Source organism: Leuresthes tenuis, unplaced genomic scaffold, assembly GCF_036924035.1.
Source record: "Leuresthes tenuis unplaced genomic scaffold, fLeuTen1.0.hap1 SCAF_19, whole genome shotgun sequence".
Taxonomy (NCBI): domain Eukaryota; kingdom Metazoa; phylum Chordata; class Actinopteri; order Atheriniformes; family Atherinopsidae; genus Leuresthes; species Leuresthes tenuis.
Genome location: NW_027325373.1, coordinates 29,102,858 through 29,110,991, shown reverse-complemented (window position 1 = coordinate 29,110,991; position 8,134 = coordinate 29,102,858). Strand labels below are relative to the sequence as shown.

General features: G+C 46.2%; 2 non-coding genes across 2 annotated transcripts; one reads left to right on the top strand and one right to left on the bottom strand.

Annotated features, from left to right (window-relative positions):
• Positions 1-1,938: 1,938 nt before the first annotated feature.
• trnan-guu (transfer RNA asparagine (anticodon GUU)) lies at positions 1,939-2,012 on the bottom strand. Its single transcript has one exon. It is a non-coding gene; the product is annotated as a tRNA-Asn (tRNA).
• A 1,737-nt stretch (positions 2,013-3,749) lies between these two features.
• trnan-guu (transfer RNA asparagine (anticodon GUU)) lies at positions 3,750-3,823 on the top strand. Its single transcript has one exon. It is a non-coding gene; the product is annotated as a tRNA-Asn (tRNA).
• The last annotated feature ends 4,311 nt before the right edge of the window (positions 3,824-8,134 follow it).

The following is an 8,134-nucleotide window of genomic DNA, read 5'->3' as shown; positions in this document are numbered from 1 at the left end:
AGGAGAAGGGCAGTTCCTCTGTATATGTCCTACACCCGAACAGTTGTGACAGATGATCTCGGCTGAGGTCATCTCAACATTTCTGTTTTTCTTTGGCAGCCACTGCTGGCGAAATCTCGGTTTCCTGTTTGTTGGGTTGGAGGACCTCATAACTTCCCCTCCTAGTTCATCACACAGCATCACACCTGTATCTTCGCGTACCGTTGCTGCCCTGGCTCTCCGCTCTGATGAACCGCGTTGACCTGGCTGCATCAGCTGGGTGACCGCTCTGGCAGCCCTTCTGGTCGTCTCGTACCGGTGTGCTACTTCGTATCCTCTGGCCAGGGTGCGTGGCTGCTCCTCCAGTAGTCTTTGAACCACTTCAGCATCAGCCAAGGCGTTAGTGAAGATCTCCACACTGATGGCGTCCTGTTCCCGCTCTGTACGATCTGCATACACAATGGAAACTTTTTCGTAGATATCATCCCTCAGACTGTGCAGAGCCTCACTCGTCCCTCTCACTCTCTGTCTCAGTTCAATGCCTATGGCTGCTGCATGCTCCGAACATGGCCCATAGGCGGCATCCACTTCATCCACAATACACTGGTAACTCCACCGAGTAGATCTGGGGTTTTTGTGGACAATAGCACCAGCAGCACCAGTCAGGCTAAATCTGAGCTGCACGGCCATGGTCTTCTCTGACCAGTGGTTGGCCTGAGCACAGCTCTCAAACAGGTAGAGAAAGCCTTTCCATGACCCCGACCCATCAAAACGACCTGGCTGTAAGGTGGGGATTCTCTCTCTCTGCCCATACTGTTCATCATCGCTACTGTCCATAAAATCACCGCCACACATCATGTGAGAGGAAGGACGTTGTGGGGCAGGCTCGGCCCTTCTCCAGCTAGGCTGTGAATATCCTCTGGAGTCATGCTCTTTACCCCGGTGAAATGGTGCATCACTGGGAGGGGCAGAGTAACAACCATTAGCCCGTTCTGCATAAACGTGTCTCACAGACTGGGACATACAAGGTGTGAAGGGGGGCACAGAAGACTGGGAGACTGGTGTATGGGCCAGAGTGGCTGGGTTCATGCTGGCATGCACATTGTTTGCAGGGGAAAAGGGGTTCGCTGGCCATCCATCAAAAGTCTGTTTAAAGTCATTGTTCATGTCGTAATGTACGGCTACAGCTGGGGTAGAAACCATATTTCCAGGGCCAACCCAACAGTATTGAGGGGGAACCATAGACTCACCGACCGCTGCGCCGTCCTGCTTTGCTGGCGTGTGGAAGGGATTAGTCAGGGCTGAGGGTGGTGGGGTCGGTAGCCATGTCCCGCTGAGCAGCGCTGTCTTTGGACGGGCTGCCGCTTCTCCTGCGGCTAGCTCCGTTGCTCCGGCGGTTAGCTCCATGCTAACTAGAAACGGGTTATAACTCTCCCCGCCGGCGACACATCTGCTGCCAGTTGAATCAACAGAGTCCGTTATGTCCATTAAAAACGGATTGGTGCTTACGTTTGGGCTAATGAGCTCCCCGTGTCTTTCAAAAAAATTGCCGCGTGTCGCCATGCTCTCTCGCGTTCACAGCTCTTCTTCTCACTTTTAGCCAACTTTTAAGTCCCGGACGAGCCCCCAGTGTTACCTTCTTAACCCCCTGCCTCCGAACCGTAGTAAGGAGCTGGTCTTTATTTTCTGGCTCGTTACCGGTAACTGGCAATCGTAGGGTCCGGGCCAAAGTGTGGGGCGAAATGAGAACGGAGTCAAGGCTTTTTTGTGCGAAACGCAGGTTTTATTCGTTTTCTTCCATCAATCTTTTTTTATCGACTCTCTCCCTACACACGTACGTCACACACACACAGACACCGTCTTAAAGGGGCAGGGCTGGACGGTGACACCGTGTTCTGAAGACATGGCAGCAATATGTTTAAGATATCAACGATTTATTGATTTATTGGTGAAACTACTCGTCCCTGGGTGGAGTCGAACCACCAACCTTTCAGTTAACAGCCGAACGCGCTGGCCGATTGCGCCACAGAGACTCTGTCAGCAACATTCACAGCCCTTATAACCCGTATCAACGCGACGTGTATTTGGAATGTTTTGGAGGTGCACGTCAGGCTACGGCGTAGGGGTCCACATCCACGTCGTAGCTACATCGTCGAAATGACGGAGAAGTATAAACTACGTTTTAGAGATCAGTAAGTCTAGAGTGTGCCCTGTGTGGCCTCTGCTACATGCTGAGTCAGCCCAAAGTTGTCCAGAGTGTTACTCAGGTCTTTAGTCCCTTTGTCCTGAGGGTTGTCCATGTGGATGTTAAAATCACCAACAATAATTACACAGTCAAAATCAACACAGATCATAGACAGCAGTTCACTGAGGTCATCAAAAAAGTCTGCACATTATCTGGGGGGCCTGTAAACATTCAGAAACAGGACTCCGGATGAGGCCTTGAGCTGTATAGCCATATATTCAAGGGACTGAAAACTTCCAGGAGATAACTGCTGACACTGAAATGATTCATTAAATAAGACTGCGACCCCTCCTCCTCTCCTGCTCACTCTGGCCTCACTGATAAAACTGTAACCTGGAGGTGTCGACTCAATGAGAACAGCAGCTCTGTTATTTTGGTTAATTAAGAACATTTTCCCAGCTAAATAGACTCATAGATATGAACAGTATCCACAACATTTTATTCTGTCAGCTGACAACAGCAGAAGATTTACCAACAGCTGCTAATGATGAGGGAAATGTTTTCTATTTCCATAAATCACCTTCATTTTTTGTCCTTTTCAGCAGCCGCTGATCACTCCCAACCTCAGAGACCGACTGAGAGTCGACGAGCAGACAGCAGAGGATGGATCAGCGTCTTCTCTAAACTGGGACTAGCAGGAGGATTAATAGCAGTTGCAGTAGCTCTGTTGATTATACTCATCTCGAGTCGTTGTTTCACTAATTCAAACTAAAAATCAGTGCCTGAGAGGCTCCTGCAGAAAAGAACCTTAATAACCTCTAATCATTCCAGTAGATGGTAGTAATGCTCCTCACACAGCTGATGTGTTCGCTGACATCAAACTGTAGTGGTTCACAGGAAGTGATGTTTTTCTTTCTAATGACACAGACAGTCAGTGGGTCTACATGATGAGATTAACTCGATTATAGCTATAGTTGGGTTATGCTCCTTATCTGAGCAAGGGTAATTATCCTTGGATATATGGCGGTGAATGAATCGAATCACTGGTACAAAGCACGTCTCAGTACGACAGGTGGCGCTGTGCCCATTTCATCTATCGCTAATAGAGCAACTTCCGGTTGACGTCTTCACCACCACCACCAACAACAGCAAAACTAAGGCAGAGCAAGATGAAGCTACGTCCTCTACATTTTGTTTGTGATGAGCATGTGCAGACTTTTTTAAGACTTTTTTGATGACCTCAGTGAACTGCTGTCTATGATCTGTGTTGATTTTGACTGTGTAATTATTGTTGGTGATTTTAACATCCACATGGACAACCCTCAGGACAAAGGGACTAAAGACCTGAGTAACACTCTGGACAACTTTGGGCTGACTCAGCATGTAGCAGAGGCCACACAGAATAGGGGGCACACTCTAGACTTACTGATCTCTAAAACGTAGTTTATACTTCTCCGTCATTTCGACGATGTAGCTACGACGTGGATGTGGACCCCTACACCGTAGCCTGACGTGCACCTCCAAAACATTCCAAATACACGTCGCGTTGATACGGGTTATAAGGGCTGTGAATGTTGCTGACAGAGTCTCTGTGGCGCAATCGGCCAGCGCGTTCGGCTGTTAACCGAAAGGTTGGTGGTTCGAGTCCACCCAGGGACGAGTAGTTTCACCAATAAATCGTTGATATGTTAAACATATTGCTGCCATGTCTTCAGAACACGGTGTCACCGTCCAGCCCTGCCACTTTAAGACGGTGTCTGTGTGTGTGTGTGTGACGTACGTGTGTAGGGAGAGAGTCGATAAAAAAAGACTGATCGAATAAAACCTGCTTTCCGCACAAAAAAGCCTTGACTCCGTTCTCATTTCGCCCCACACTTTGGCCCGGACCCTACGATTGCCAGTCAAAATAAAGACCAGCTCCTTACTACGGTTCGGAGGCAGGGGGTTAAGAAGGTAACACTGGGGGCTCGTCCGGGATTTAAAAGTTGGCTAAAAGTGAGAAGAAGAGCTGTGAACGCGAGAGAGCATGGCGACACGCGGCAATGTTTTTGAAAGACACGGGGAGCTCATTAGCCCAAACGTAAGCACCAATCCGTTTTTAACGGACATAACGGACTCTGTTGATTCAACTGGCAGCAGATGTGTCGCCGGCGGGGAGAGTTATAACCCGTTTCTAGTTAGCATGGAGCTAACCGCCGGAGTAACGGAGCTAGCCGCAGGTGAAGCGGCAGCCCGTCCAAAGACAGCGCTGCTCAGCGGGACATGGCTACCGACCCCACCGCCCTCAGCACTGACTAATCCCTTCCACACGCCAGCAAAGCAGGACGGCGCAGCGGTCGGTGAGTCTATGGTTCCCCCTCAATACTGTTGGGTTGGCCCTGGAAATATGGTTTCTACCCCAGCTGTAGCCGTACATTACGGCATGAACAATGACTTTAAACAGACTTTTGATGGACGGCCAGCGAACCCCTTTTCCCCTGCAGTAGCAGAGGCCACACAGAATAGGGGGCACACTCCAGACTTACTGATCTCTTTGGCGCAATCGGCCAGCGCGTTCGGCTGTTAACTGAGAGGTTGGTGGTTTGAGCCCACCCAGGGACGAGCAGGTTTACCGACAGGTCCTTGATAACTTACACATACTGCTGCCATGTCTTCAGAACATGGTCTGCACTTGTCTTTCTATGGGCTGCATCCTCATCCTTCACAACCAAACTGAACATTCTTCCTAATTCTAACCAGTTGTATGTAAATCGAAAGCCAAGCTGTCAGGCTCTGTGGTTATAGTGCTCCAATAACCTTTCATTCCCATTCTCGCCGCTCAAATAAAGATTGGTGGACTGACAACTGGAGGAGTGGTAGTCAACCTCCACGGCTGGCCGAGGTGCCCTTGAGGAGGGCTCCGTGCCCCCCCTGCTCCCCGGGCGCTGTGATTGGCTGTCCCACCGCTCCAGTGTGTGGCATCTGTCTCCATGAGTGTGTGACCCTGTGCATGTGTGTGTTCAACAGGTACCAACCTGGATGGGCCACATGCGGAGGAGTCATTTTAAATTAAATAATTTTAGTTATTTACACATCCCCTATCATTCAAATGGTTATTAGTATGCCATGAGACTAAAGTGAAAGAAAGTTTACCTGTTTTGACAATAATTAAAACCAGATTAATTCTGCGGGAGGCTCCCTGGTGTCAGTTTCTCCTGAAATGCCTCAAGTCAAGATGAAGCACAGGTCTGCTACTCAGGCTTTGTGGACTCTTCTTTTATAATGAACCATTACACAGAAAACTGTGAAAATGTGGTTCCTCCTCTCCAGTACCCCCGAATAGACCTTACCAGGGAGGCTGAGGAGTGTGATCCCGTTTTTCCCGTCCGACACAAACATTCTTACAATTTGAATTTATTGAAGTCTGTTCAAAATGAAAAATGTGTTTTTATGTCCAACAACATTCTTTTAAATATTTGATGCTAATGATAAAAGCTCCACGATGTCAGATTTTATGTACAAAGCAGAACATGTGAAACAGCATAAAAAGTCAACATTGACTGAACAGCATACATGTGTAACTGTGCTGTCGACACAGTGATGTAAACACTAGATAAAGAGAGAGAATGAGCTTTTTACTGTCGGACTGTGTTGACTAAAGTGAGGACAGAAAACAACAGACTGAGCGAACAAAGAGAAAATCAGGAACATGCAGGGAAATCTTGCCCCACAGCTGAAAGTTTCTCCTTTAAACAGAGAAGTTTCAGTATTTTTCTGTTTTCACCACACTGCTGAATGAGTTCAGGCGTTGATGCTGATCAGTGTTTCCTGAATTGTTCTGTTCTGTTGAAGAGTACTTTTAGTTGTAAATGATGTTGTCAGATTGGTAAATAAAATCTACTCTTTGTTCCACTGTCTTCATATAGAAAGTCCAAGATCTTTAATCCTTCCGCAGGCAAGAGGAAAATTGTGCGTCCAGAGTGGAGTCCTCCTGTTAGACACTAATCCATATGCTGATGTACATTCCAGCTGTCGTGACACTAAACAGTGAAATTAATCTTTTAACACCTGTAAAATCTATTCATGGTTCAAATGTTTTGACCTGTTTTGACTCCTCCTGTAAGCATGTAGTGTTCTAACCCTTCACACTGTGGGGTCAATGCTTGTTTCATTCAAAAAGGAGTGTATCAACTCTATGTAAGCACAGTGCATAAATATGTACAATAAAAGGTGATATCAAACCCTCAACAATATAAGAAATACCTTATTTGTCCTTGGAAGAATAACTTTAGAAGAAAATTACCTTTTAATTGACAAGTAAAACTGTTTCTTATTTTGATAAAAGAATCCAAACAAATTTAGTTTTTTTATTTTTACAATGTTTTATTTTATTTAAACACATAAATCAATGTAATAATAATTTTTGTAGGAACATATTCATATTCTTATTTGAATGACACAATAATGCTCTTAACAGTTGTGAGAACAATGCACTGATACTTTCAGTCAGTGCAGTTGTTCAGGATGAAAAGATAGAGCCGTACAAAAGATATCTACATTTTAAGTATTTTTATTGATGTTACTGTAACAGGATGTATAGAGATTTCATTGGTTGACTAGTCTTATGTGCGAATACTAAATGCTGCCGCTACTTTCTCTCTTGATGTTGTTGTCGGCGATGTTTTGGCGTCATATATTTTTTGAAGCGCCTCCACATTGAAGGCAGCTCTGGTCTTTCTTCTGAGGGGTTAAACTTGTCCACTGCTTGTTCTGGTACTGCAAGTTTAAGAGACATGTCTTCTGTGGCATGTAAGGGGTTTGATGTTGGAGAGTCCTCTCAATGTTTAGAGGTTGGTTCCATTTCGATGATAATGAAAGTTCTTTCTTGATTGTTTCCTGGAAGTGGTTCCTGGATAACGATCTGGGGATGAAATGTCCTCCGTGTCTTGAGGTTCCTGGATGACTTCAGGCTGGTCGTTCTCTATAATGGTCTCTACCGTCTTTTTGTTTTTGCACCGACGCTTTCTAGAAGAAACTTTCTCTTTCGGTGGCTCTGAGACATCTTTTGGTTGTGGGACTAATTCCATTTCGATGTCACTCACCAGTTCTGGGACCACGTCTGGTTGTGGCACTCCAGCCTGATGAGCCAAATCTGATGGAATCACTTCCTGTGAGTCTTCAGAAGCCCTTTCTATTTCTTTTTCTTCCACAGGTTCGGAAATCTTCTCTGGTTCCTGTATATGGATCGGTGATGAAATGTCCTCCGTGTTTTGAGGTTCCTGGATGACTTCCGGCTGGTTCTTTACAATGGTTTCTGGCGTCTTTTTGTTCTTGCGCCGATGCTTCTTTGATGTAACGTTCTCTTTTGGTGGCTCAGGGATCCCTTGTGGTTCTGTTTTGTTGACTCCCTCCACTTCTAGATTCGATACTTCCACTTGTGAAGCCAGCTCTTCTACTATTACGTTCATTGGTGGAAGACATATCTTATCTAAATGGAGTTCTGGGAGGATGTACAGCTCTGTTCTTTCTTCTGGCTTGATGATTACGGATAGAAACACAGCCTTCATAAGTTCTGCCACCTTCTTTTCCTGTGTCTTTGTTGCCTCCTCCTGTGCCTTTAGTTTGGAGGCAAGATCAATATTGGAGGCAAGAGCAATATTGGAGGCAGTCTTTTCTTTGAGTTATTCTTTCAAGCTCTCTAGCTCTTTCACAACTGACTGATATTCAGTTTCAGATACTGGTGGTTTCAGTGTTTCACAAAATTCTGCAATGACTTCATTGCATTCCTTGAGCTCCTGCTCACACTTTTCACGGAGATGACGCTCACATGTCAAACTGTTTTCCAGGTCCTTCAGTTTTTCCTCCGAAATGGAGCAGCTATTCTCTGCTGTTGCGTTATGGTGTTTTTCCCCCCTCTTTTCCCTCTTTTCTTTCTTCTCAAACCCCAGCTGGTCGAGGCGGATGGCCACCCTTCCTGAGTCTGGTTCTGCC